General features: G+C 45.8%; 1 protein-coding gene and 1 long non-coding RNA gene across 2 annotated transcripts in view; one reads left to right on the top strand and one right to left on the bottom strand.

Moving 5' to 3' along the window:
• Positions 1-5,310, bottom strand: part of SERTAD4 (SERTA domain containing 4) — a 28,314-nt gene extending 23,004 nt beyond the window's left edge. The window contains exon 1 of the mRNA XM_028724734.2: positions 5,037-5,310. The gene's annotated coding sequence lies outside the window, so the exon portion shown is untranslated. The remainder of the gene's footprint in view (positions 1-5,036) is intronic.
• Positions 5,311-5,748: 438 nt separating this feature from the next.
• Positions 5,749-13,068, top strand: part of LOC144327220 (uncharacterized) — a 44,416-nt gene continuing 37,096 nt past the window's right edge. Inside the window, exon 1 of the long non-coding RNA XR_013392150.1 lies at positions 5,749-6,128. This is a non-coding gene — a long non-coding RNA (uncharacterized LOC144327220). The remainder of the gene's footprint in view (positions 6,129-13,068) is intronic.

Below are 13,068 nucleotides of genomic sequence, written 5' to 3'. Positions count from 1 at the left end.
ATCAATCTCTGGGGGCAGACCCTCCTAATAGGTCTATCCATGTATAAGAGAATGGTCAGCAGGAAGTGAACTGACAATTACATCTTCCATTTTCAGATCACCAGTCTTCCTAACCAGTTGAGAACACCATGTCTAGAGTGTCACCCACAAGAAACATTAAGCCAATGACACATTAGAACAGCTCCATGGTTGTCGAGTGTCAGTAACAAAAGCACGGTGAGGGGGGAAAATAGTGGATATGAAATGTTTGTCAAATCCTTGTGTTTGCAGTAGTTATAAAACAATAATTTAAAAAATGTAGGTTGCCCAAGTGCATTTTGCAACAGAAATGTGTTTCATACGAGAAAGGTGGAAAATTAAAAGCTCTAGGTACAGTATTATTACAAACTAGCCCAAGTTTTAAAAAGTGAGAGGTGGCTTCATTGTCTAGGCCAGCCTGAAGAAGAGCAAGTTCACCCTTTAGCTAGTTTAAAGGCAGATGGCCCAATAGGAGGTGATAAAAGAACAAAGAGATGGAGGAAATGGTAAAGTGAAAGACTAAAGAAAGCAAGGCGAATGTAGACATATGTGGAAGATAAGTTACACAGGTTCTTTAGTTCTCCCATGTCAGTGCTGATCTGACTGGCAACATAATTATTACTCAATTCATTCCTGTTAAGTACTACTCTGGAAATGTAGATAACGACTGGATTACACTTGTATTATGTTCCAAAACCAGCGTGAGGGTTAAAATCTAGTTCAAACATTGAATCACCAATCTAGTTGCCAACAGCTTCATGCTTCAATATCCTGGAGAAGAAGAAGAAAATAAACTACTGATCTTCTAAAGAAGTCCAGTGTGTCATTTTCGTCACACACACACACACACCAAAGCTGTTCATTTCCCCCACCCCCAAAAAAGAAATACAAACAATTCACTGGTTCCGATGATGGTTTTAGTGCAAGAAAAAATATGAAGCCAGTGAGTGAGCTGTATGAGCATATAAACCTCTCCGGAAGAGAAGTGTTTAACACCATCTTTCACTATTTATGAAATTATGTTACTTAATATTTTAAATTTGCAAGTGCTGTGCTAGCATTCATTTAGATAAAGCAGCTATGCTTTTTTTTTTTTCTTCAACAAAACAACAACCAAAAACACACTTCTGGCTAAATATTGTTCTATTTTGAATATATGCATATTTCAGATTCCCTACCCCCCATCTCACCCCATATATGGAACTGCATTATATGAGTCCAGCCAATGATGCTTTTACCTTCAGTGTTCTCCAGGTTCAAATACAAGCCCTTACTTTTTTTTTCTGGACATGAAAGGAATTGGATCTGAGGGGTGACACATGTGAAACATACACTACTACTTTTTTCATCTTATACCACAGATGCCTTGAAACTACTTTCTTGAGGCTATCATTTTGTTTCACTGAGAAAACAAATCATTCTGGGGTGTTTTGGGGTTGTTTTTTTCCTCTTTTTTTAAAGAACCTGCATTTTGTGTTTCTAGTATTCCAAAGTATGGCCTCAGGATCTCATTACTACTCTTCTGGGATCCCTAGAAACAGCTGTTTTAAATAGCTAGATTTCCTGCACTTTCTTTTTAAAATGTTGGGGGGTTAATTAAGTGATAATTAAGCAATGGGCTGAACTAATTGGCATCACTCCCATTCAGTTTTCTTAGAAACTACCATTAGGAAAAGATATAACATCAATAATCAAAAGAAATAGATTTGGTGTGTGTTTTTTACATCAGGAAAGAGAGACATGGTAAGCATTAAGAAGATTGCTCTTAATAAATCACTCTAGTTTTTCAATACAACATTGGTATCTAGTATTTACTTCCTTGCTGAAGGTGGAATAGAAAGGTCACCTCTTTATGATAGTTTGGAACATGAATTAATTTACATTATGAAGATTTTTGCAAATGCATTGTATCTAGGAAGCTGGGCTCCATTTGGTTTATGGTATGATGAGATATTAGCCAAGAACCTGTCAGTACTTTGAGAACAGTAAGTTTCTTATATATCTCTAAGAATGTTAGCAAAGCCTCAAGAGCTGACTGCCTCACTTTAACAGCCATACTAATGGCAATGCTGATATTTTTTAGATTAAGTATGTTCTTTTGAGTTCAGATTTTTAAAAGCATTCTGTTTACCACTTACATGTTCTTGGATTAATTTGTGACCAGATAATCCTAGATTCCCCCTGCTTCTACACTTCATGGACCCAAAGTTGCATGGATGACTAATCTTCATGTAACATTTTCACGTGGAGGTATTCAAGCAATGCGCTTGCTTTAAAAAGTCTATAAAAACACAGAACATTTATGTGGGAAACAGTTCTAAGATAACCTAACCTGCAAAACAATTGCATATCAAGTGGGAGAAAAGTTCTGGCTGTTATATAGTGCATCTTAAGTTTTCACATCGCTGTAATTAATATGTATTGTTATTGTGCTGGAATGGTATAAAACTTAAAGGAATTGGGTCAAGGAACTCTGAGTGGGTTGACAAAGCAAACCACTCCTCTTAACAAAGACCTCTAAAATCACAAGATGGTTCTCTTGATTCTTTAATTATTCTTTTAAAAAGAACTACCAATTAAGGTTGCCTTTCCAACTGACTCTGAACCCTAATGCAGCAGTACACAAATGTCACTGGTACAATAAATTAGATGTTTTATGGGTTAATTACATTGCCGCCTTCTCTTCTGTCCACTGAATAATGCAAACAAAACCAAAATAAGTGTTTTGAAGCAAAAAGCAAGTTGTCTTCACTGTAGCCTGTGCTACTTTCCATGAAGTTTAAGAGCTATTATTATGCTTTTACAAGAATCCTTCTAAGGGAAATAAACACCAAAGGTAGGATTCCAAGGAAATGACTCACAAATATTGGCAACAGGCTTCCAAAATTAAATCCAGTCTTTGCAAAAGTCTGCAGCAGCTCACTAACCCTTCCTAGTTCAAAGTAGGCACTGCAAATGAAAATAGGAGCTGCTGAAGTGACTTTTTAATGTTCCCACTTCTGTATTCCCCACCCTCCAACTCCCCACCTCAGGGGCTTTGCTTAAGTTGCCGTTTTCAGCTCCAAGTTGGGGATTTTTTTAATGATCGAGTCATTGTGGCAACCGGGGAAAATGGGGGTCGTTTATCTTCCTGTGCTGAAGCACTGCAGCAAAATATTGCCGATAAACACCTCCACAAATTGGCGAGGACGAAAGGTGGACAGGGGAGGGGGGCTCAAGTAAAAAACCAGGTAAACACCCATAACCCTTGCATAGAAGCGCATGGAATGAATTAAGGAAAGTGATGCTTCCGAGTTTTCTTCCGCTCCTAATTTATTTACACGGCACAGTATTGGAGATCCTTGCATCAGAGGAGGGGAAAACGGGGAAGGGTTCGGGCAGCTGATACAGTCCACATTTTTGCACGTGGACCAAATGAGCTCAGCGCCTTTCGCCTCCGGTACGCTGCCTTGCTTGTTTTTCCGTCGTCTGCTTCAGAAATCCGCCTCTGAATGCAAACATCCAGCCCCTTGGCGCGTTTGCATTGGCCAGCTATTCTCCCCCCTATGGGTTTCCTGCACAAACGGCGCATTCCAGCTGCAGATTTCTACCAGATCACCATTCCCCACACCTGGCCACGACGGTTACCCACCCCCAAAACCCCACTGAAGGCTGTGGACACCCCCCCCAACTGCATTTTCACCCAGCACATGAAATGGGTTCGCCTCCATACATCCCTGCTGGAGGAATTCAGTTTGTGGTATTGGTGTGTGTTCACACGTGCATCGGGGAGGCAAGATACACGTGTATCTTAATCACTGCACACACACACACACACACACACACACACACCTCTAGCCATGAGAGGCTCCGCCAGCCAGCAGTGGCGTAGCGTGGGGGGTGCAGGGGGGGCCGGCCGCACCGGGCGCAACATCTGGGGTTAGGGCAAATCCACAGGTTAGGGGGCGCAAATCCACGGGTTAGGGGGCGCAAATTACTTGCCTTGCCCCGGGTGCTGACAACCCACGCTACGCCACTGCCAGCCAGTCACAGAGAGCCTGAGGGGAGCAACTCCTCGGCAGCTCTCTCTCTCCCCGCCCCCCCGCCCCCAGGGATCCTGCTCATTGTATCCGCCCTGGAGCATAAAGAGCCATCAGGAGGAGGATGCTTCAAGGGAGGGCTGGCGAAGGGGCGCCTTGTCATTACAACTCAAGTGGCCCGGTTATTTATAACCCCGCGGAAAGAGTCGGGAGCTTCTCCCTAATGGAGAGCTTGGCACGGCGCGCGCGCGCGCACTCTGGCGAAGGAGGGAGAGAGGGCGGGAGGCGGGAGGGAGAGGCGAGGGCAGAGGAGGAGGAGGAGAGCGGCTGGTTTCCCGCTACTTTCACCCTTCCTCAAAAGACGGGAGGTTGCCAGCTCCCGCCGCCTCCACCACCACCATCATCACCCCTTTCTCCCCGCCCTCACCCCCCGGGCAGAAGCTGGGGATGAGGTCGCCACGGCGCTGGCTGCAGGGAAGAGGCAGCTGGCCTGCCAAGGTGGAGACCCCACACAAACACACGCCGGTCACCTCAGTATCTGCCTCCCCCCCCCCTCCGGCCGCCCCACCTTCCCCTCAGGAAAAGGGCGCCAGAGCCACAGCCGCTGCGTCATGTCCCTCCTTCAGGCGGTCACTTTTGAGCCTCAGCTTATTCCTCTTCCTCAAGCGGCTTGGAGGGTCTCTCTCTCTCCCTCCCTCTCCCCCTTTCTCTCACACACAGCCTTCCCCGCCTCAGCTGCCTCCTCCTCCTCCTCCATCTCCTTCCCCCCCTGTCCAAGGCAGCGCCTGAAGAGCCATCCCTGCGCTGGGAGAGAGAGCGCCAGCGCCGCCGGAGCGAAAGCGGAGTCCATCTCAGGGGCGCCCTTTTAACCCTGGGCAGCAGCAGCAGCAGCGTCCCCCGCCGCCCCAGCCCCTCCCCCCCCCCTCCTCGTCAGACGCGCTTCGGGGGCCACGCCGGCCGCTTCACCCCTCGACCCAGACCGCAACACCTTCTCCTTACCCCGCGGCTCTTTGCGTGGCTTGGGAGCAGCGGCTGCGGATGCGCTTGCCTCGCTCCAGGTCCCGCCGGCGGCCTCTCTCAGGCTTTGCCCTCAGTGCCCGCTGCTGCTCCTGAGGGTGCGAGGGCTGCCTCCTCCCTCCCGCCCTCGCTATAGTGCGTGCAGGCGGCTGTTGTGGTGGATGGTAATGAAGAGAGAGAGAGTGAGAGGCTCGCTCCCAAAGCGAAGGAGCGCGTGAAACCAGTCAGTCCTGTTTCTGCACATTCATGCCCCCCTGAATGAATAGTAAAAGATTATGTGTGTGTGTGTACACGCTTATACTGTATGTTGTGTGTGCGCGCGCGCGTATATATATATCTATATTATGTGCTCTCCTCAGGATGCCCCCAGGGTTGGAAGAGGAATAGGAGAGACGCGAGGAGAGAGGCGCTGGAACTGGCTGGCTGGCTAAGCAAAGCGGGGAGAGAGAGAGAGTGTGAGGAAACCTTTCCCCACCTCAAGAAAACCTTTAATAAAAATTATATAATATAAAACCCTCTTTCTCTCTCTCTCGCCTTCCTTCGCTCCGTGTCCAGCTAAGGCGAAAGGGCAGCCACCTTTCCCTCACGCCACCCCCCCCCTCAGGTTAAGACCCCCTCAGTCAGCCCCTGTCGCCCCCTTTCCCCTCTGAATGGCTCCTCCTGCCACACATGGGCTGAGGGCTTAATTTGCTCTCTCCTCAAGGAGGCCATTGTTGTTTAGGGGGAGAGCCTGGCGTTTCCCGCCCTGCCGCCCTTTCATCCTCCCCGAGCCAGCGCGCCATTGATAGGAAACAGATGAGGCGCTGCTGCGAGGCCAGGCAGGAGGAGGCCAGGTGCCGCGATCTGGAGGAGGAGGAGAGCTGGAGGCTGCCGTTGCGTCTGCCTGTGAGGCAGCAGGAGACCTTTCAACGCCAGATGCCGAGGGAGACCCTTCATGCCCTGCTTTGTACCCTCCTGCACTATTGCCACTGCTCCCTGCTGGAGACTGGGCACTGGGTTAGGCGCTAGAAGAAGGACGACGTCTGGTCCAAGCCAACGTGGGTCCTTTTGGTTTTCTGGCGGGAAGGCGACTAGGTAGGGCTGCATTATTATCAGAAAAGTGGTCCGCCCATTATAGCAAACTAGGGTGAAGGGCAACTGGTGAAGTTCACTCTGGTTTTATTTATAGGGTGAACTTCACAGATTGCCTGCTGCTTAATTGCCGTCGTTGATACATGCTGCATCTCTAATGAACGCACGACGAGGCAAAATGTGCTCCGAGTCTGGGGAATCTACGGGCATTTTCCCGCAGTGTAGGTTGTGCTAATTTAAAATTCTTATCCTGGGGGCTTTGGGCAGGTTAAAACATATTTCAAGCCAAAACCGTTCCAAAAAAATATGGAAGATCAACAAATCTCTAAAATATTCGGCCCCCAAAGGAAGGTTTCACTGGGGTTTGTCAGTGAACTGTTCTGTCACTGAACTGTATGATTTCTGAGCTACCTTTGTTTTCTCAAGTCTAACTCATCCAGGAGTCCACAAAACAAGAAGCATATGAAGCACTGCAGCTAATACAATAGTGATTATGACTCGCAGACCATTTATTTCATTACTTTAAACCAGTGTTTCCCAAACTTGGGTCTCCAGCTGTTTTTAGACTACAGTCCCCATCATCCCTGACCACTGGCCTTGCTAGCTATGGATGATGGGAGTTGAAGTCCAAAAACAGCTGGGGACCCAAGTCTGGGAAACACTGATTTAAATCAAAGGGTAAATTATATGAAAATTGTGAACTGCCCTGAGATCTTTTGATGAAAGGTAGTGTATAAATTTAATTTGATGATTCTGATGATGACGACATCACAACCACATTACAAAAATCTGTAGATTAGCACATTAAGGATTCCTGCACATTAAGGATTAATAATAATAATAATAATAATTTATTATTTATACCCCGCCCATCTGGCTGGGCCTCCCCAGCCACTCTGGGCGGCTTCCATAAAAACCAAAAATACAATAAAATATCACATGTTAAAAACTTCCCTGAACAGGGCTGCCTTAAGATGTCTCTTGAATGTCAGGTAGTTATTTATCACTTTGACATCTGCTGGAAGGGCATTCCACAGGGTGGGCGCCACTACCGAGAAGGCCCTCTGCCTGGTTCCCTGTAGCTTTGCTTCTCGCAATGAGGGAACCGCCAGAAGGCCCTCGGCGCTGGATCTCAGCGTCCGGGCAGAATGATGGGGGTGGAGACGCTCCTTCAGGTATACTGGACCGAGGCCGTTTAGGGCTTTAAAGGTCAGGAGTCATTTTCTTAGATGCATTGAACTATGATAGCATCAGATATATCATAACATCATGCAACAGAGTAGGTGAGTTTTCAGTCTGTTTTACCAACAGTATAGGGCTAGGCTGCATTATAAGGAGGAAGAAGAAGAGGAAGAAGAGGAGTTTGGATTTGATATCCCGCCTTTTCATTCCAGGAGTCTCAAAGCGGCTAACATTCTCCTTTCCCTTCCTCCCCCACAACAAACACTCTGTGAGGTGAGTGGGGCTGAGAGACTTCAGAGAAGTGTGACTAGCCCAAGGTCACCCAGCAGCTGCATGTGGAGGAGTGGAGACGCGAACCCGGTTCACCAGATTACGAGTCTACAGCTCTTAACCACTACACCACACTGACGATACAAGGAGATACAATGATCTAGTATCTTTAAATGTGGTCTTTAAATGTGGTTATACTATGCTTTTCAAGCATGAAGACAAACCAATAACAAAAGAATAAGAAAATGAATATCGAAAAGGCAAATATTGACTAGCTTGCCAAAGTCCACTATAGCATTCTGGCATAGATGGGTTCCTAGAGTTATTAAACGTAAGGGATTTTTCTGAGGTCACAATTAAAGTTTTGAAATATTTAGCAACAATGCATTTTTATATAGTGCCTCAAGTGTACTGCTCAGTCAGGCACTGGAGGGGTCTGAAACACAGGATGGAAAAATCAGACAGCAGAGCAAATATCAAGTTTGGGGAATTAGCATCTGCAAATATGCCCATCTCATTTGTACACTGATTTTATAGAATTATAAAAGTTTGCATCAGGCATTAGTTTCACCGCTTGGTCTTACTCTCCATGAATTTGTCTAAATTTGTCTTACCTTCCCCCCCCCCCCGACCTGGCCACAGTGATCCATGCGACGGTCACCTCCAGGCTTGACTACTGTAATTCGCTCTACGTGGGGCTGCCCTTGAAGCTGTCCCAGAAACTCCAGCGGGTGCAGAATGCAGCAACAAGGCTCCTCACGGGGTCTCTGCCCTGGGAGCATATTCACCCAGTGCTTTTCCAGCTGCACTGGCTCCCGGTGGAGTACAGGGTCAGATTTAAGGTGCTGGTTTTGACCTTTAAAGCCCTTCACGGCATAGGACCCTTGTACCTACGGGACCGCCTCTCCCGGCATGCCCCACAGAGAGCCTCAAGGTCCATAAATAGCAGCACCCTAGTGGTCCCGGGCCCTAAGGAAGTTAGATTAGCTTCAACCAGAGCCAGGGCCTTTTTAACACTGGCTCCGGCCTGGTGGAACAGTCTGCCTCATGAGACCAGGGCCCTGCAGGATCTGATGTCTTTCTGCAGGGCCTGTAAGACAGAGTTGTTCCGCCTGGCCTTTGGTTTGGAGCCAATTTGAGTCCCTCCCCCTCTTTCTTTTTCCTCTCTCCTCCTGTGATGAGGCTGCATTTTAATATTTTATTGTTTCAATATTTTAATATTGTATTTTAATCTTGTTTTTAAGTTGTATTCATTCAACTTGTTTTTATTATTGCTTGTTAGCCACCCTGAGACCGGCCTTGGATGGGGAGGGCGGGGTATAAATAAAAATTATTATTATTATTATTATTATTATTATTATTATTATTACTATTAAACCTAAATGGGGCCCACCCATGGGACGAGGTGAGGTGACCACCTCAGGCGGCAGCATCCATAGTCAGCAAAGGAATGTATTGTCCACTGCTGCAGCCAAGGTGGCAACAATGGCTGCAGCTCACTCCTTAGAGCACTTCCCAGGCAGCCCCCCCTCCCATGCTACTGCAGCCTCAGTGAATAGGAGACACTGCTGGTCTCCTCCCACACTTAAGAGAGGAAATAGTGGGGGCTGCTCTGTGGGGTCTCCTGGGCTCTGCACCCGCCCAGTGTTCTTCAGAGCAGGTCCGTCCCCCCCTGTGTGACAGCCTTTGATCCCCACTTCAGCTGACTGGTAAGGATGCTTTTATTCCCCGTCCCTTGCTCCTGATAAAGACCTTTATCCTCCCACACACAGCTTGTTCCTGATGTAGAGCTTCACCCCCTTCTTCTATCGTAGCAGGAGGGGGCGCCATTTTGTGGTTCTCCTCAGGTGCCAAAATGTCTTGGGCCAGCCATGTTTTAAAGCCATCCAAGATGGCGGCCATCACTGGCTCCCGTGGGAGTGAGTTCCATTGTTTAACTATGTGCTGCATAGTACTTTGTTTTGTCTGCCCTGAATCTCTCAACATATGTTATTTCAAAAGAAGCTCCCCTTAGTGTTAGATAGTTGTCTTCGTAAAATGGAATATGTATTGCCGTTCAATGCATATTTATGCTCAGAGTTGTAATTGCACAACTGAAATGGACATGTTGTGTATGTCCTCATACAGATACAAGTCCAAAATTGCACTACTGTAACAAGTTACAATCTTTAATAATGCAATTTTCCTCTAAGTGAGAAGCATGACTAAGCGTTTCTTCTCAGAACTGTACACTTGGGATAGACTAAACACCATTTAGTCTATCCCCCCTGCCCCAGAGCAGAGCCATCGAGCCACCAGCTTCTAGAGAACAACCTACGTAATCCAGTGTAATTCACACAGAGAGCAACCACATTAAAGTAAGTTGCCTGCAGAGCAAATAGCTCCAGATGTCTCAAGTAAAAGATCTTTTGCAACACAATCCCTTTAAAGAACAGAAATTTAGTCTTACTGCTCACCTATAAAAACAAAACAAAACACTGAATGCGAGGAAACAGGCTGATGATTATTCAAAACAGCTGCACTATATTGGGATGATGAGTACTCTGGACATGGTCAGGACGACTGAAACAGTCAGGATAATACACAAATCAGCTTATATACTTTCCATGCAGATTAAGGATTTGCAGTAGGCATTGCTCTTCTACCTGGACAAAGGCGGAAACAAATGAGGCTGACCACCTGAGTCAAGAAAGATGAGAGTAGAGCAACAAAAGAACCCCGATGGGTGAGGCCAATAGGCCATTTAGTCTAGCATCCTTTCCCCCCAAAGTGACCAGGCAGATGCTTCCAGGAATTCAAGGCAAGAGCATCCTCTACTCTTTGCCTCTCCTGGCAACTGCTGTGCTGCATCTGAACCTGGAGGTCCTATTTAGCAGTTCTGGCTAATAGGCATTAAATTTGCCCAATCATATTTTAAAGCCTTCTATAAGCCAGTGCCCATTGCTAATTCCAACGGCAGTGAATTCCATACACTGTATTGGACAGCTCAGTTGGCAGAGCAGGAGACTCTTAACTACAGGGTTGTGTGTTTGAGCCCCATGCTGGACAGAAAGATTCCTGCGTTTAAGGGGGTTGGACTTAGATGGCCCTTGTGGTCCCTTCCAACGCTACAGTTCTATGATTCTATGTTTTATTTTGTCTATCCTAAATATATTCCATTGCCTGTCCTAAATCTACCGTAATTTTTACTGAGATGCAGTAAGATTCCATTGATATAGCAGAGATAGGAAGAAATAAATTAACTTTCTCCATATGATGTGTAATAAATCTGTGTTAGATACTCCCTCAGATACTCCCCCCACCCCCGCCAAGCCAAACAGGCCCAGACACTTAACCTTGCATCACAGGAAAGAGGCTGCAACCCTTTGATCATTGGGGATTCCCTTTTCTGCACATTTCACAACCCTGTGATGTGCATTTTGAGATGGAATGATCAGAGTTGCACAGAGTATTTCAGTGTGGTCACACTATGGTTATAAGCATGCATAGGGGTACTGTTGTGCTTGCTGTTTTGCCGTACAGTTTATCAATGTCTACTCAGAAGTAAGTCCTGTTAAATTCCCTAGGACCCACTCCCAAGTTTAGCGGCCATATTTTCAGTCCTTTGCCTTTTTTCAAGACCAGCATAGTTTGTCATATGTGACACTGCTACCCACTGGGTCACGGGGTTTCATCAACCACAGTCCCAATTTCCTGCAGCCACCCACTTGGAAAGGGCCCTTCCAGAGCTCTCACTGGTTTCCGTCATCCTCAATCATTTGATGTCATTCACAGACTTGGCCACCGCAATGCTTATCCCTGACCCCTATAAATTAAATAACACGGGTCCCACCACAGATCCTCAGGGTTACTGCTGCATGCCCTCATTTACATGTGCTGGGGAAATGTGTATGTATGAGAGAAACATACGCTGGGTCTTCAGCTCAAAGTCATGGGGTAAATTACACATACCAGTAACTGGACAACAGGCCAAACCTTAAAAGACAAAGATTGAATAACATGCAGGTTTTTACTGAAATAAAAGATGGACCATATAGGCACTATAATTTAAGATGGACTGGCAACTCTTTGGTTAAAACTAACAAGAAGTAGAGAGGCAGGAAGACCCTAGTGGCAAATATGGAGAAGAAAAAGTGGCAGGTGCCAGAAGGACATGTGGGGAACTGAACTGGGATGAAGAGGCAAGTTAGAACACAAATACATCTTGCTGCAAAGCAGCATGGGCACTTGCAAGAGAGCTGGAGAGAGGGAGGCAGGGAAAGAGAGAGAAACTGGAGTGCAAATATTATGACCGGTAATTCCAAGGCGGGAGGCATAGGGAGAAGCTCTTCAGGATGTTGCAGTAAATCAGGAGGCTGTCCTCAGCACCAGGACACAGAAAATTATTTGAGGAGCTCTTAATGCATTCCAATTCCTGGGCAGGGGGGTGTAAGGCACCCTGGTTATTAGATAATAACACACCTCTTACTATTTATTAACATTCAGAGACGACAAGGCAGTGACTGGAGACGAAGGGTGAATTAAGCACTTGCCAGTTTCCTTTAGCAGTTTCCTGTATTGCACAGCACTCTTCTTGCGATGATGGGAGATGCAACACATGCCTTTCTCCAGAACTTTATCCATGTGCATTACAAAACTAATAAAGACAGGAAGAAGGTAGGGAACCAATAAGTTTGGTTTTTGATCTTTTTAATGTTTTAATTGTTTTAACTAAAAATCTTAACAATACTTAATAAGCTCCCCCATACTTTATGGGGTGTGATGTATTCATTACACCCCATAAACTGATTTTAATGACAAATTTTATTTTCAAAAATCCACTATTTCACATTTGACCTCTTTTGGAACTCTTGTGTACTATCTAGACCTGGTGACTTCTTAATTTTTTAATTAATTTTTGCAACTTTCAATTGGCTTAAGACTTCCTGAACTTTCCAAGAAAAAAGCAGTTCATACCAGATACGTAGCAAAAGGGGCATTAAGATTTTTCTTGCAACAATCGTGTTTCATAATTTGGAACAGTGGGAGTAATATAACACCACTTGAACAAAGCTGAATAGCCAACTTAAAACTGATTGCTGTGTGGCTGTTAGATACCAAAGTATATCACACACTACTTCCAAGATTTTCAATACCTGGAAACCTGCACATTTCTGAGTAACAACTGGTTCACAGCAACATATAATGAGAATACTGCATCTGCAGTGCAACTGCCAAGCTGATAGTTAGCCCTACTTTGTCATAGGAGCTCCTGTAATAAATAGTGACGGGGAGAACTGAGCTGGAGTTGTTGCTCAATGGAAGTGAGCGTAGACAGCTATGGGGTGAGTTGTTTAGCAGGGGAAAAATACTGCTCTTAAGAACCAATGCATTTGGAATGTGACCCTGCAAAATAAAATGTTTCTTGGCTATGTTGCACTGTTGGCAATAATCAAATCATTCAATTATATGCATTTGCCAGGGGCAAAGATGATCTACTCTGAAATGTTGA

Source organism: Podarcis muralis, chromosome 3 (assembly GCF_964188315.1).
Source record: "Podarcis muralis chromosome 3, rPodMur119.hap1.1, whole genome shotgun sequence".
Lineage (NCBI taxonomy): Eukaryota > Metazoa > Chordata > Lepidosauria > Squamata > Lacertidae > Podarcis > Podarcis muralis.
This window is presented reverse-complemented; position numbering and strand designations above follow the sequence as displayed.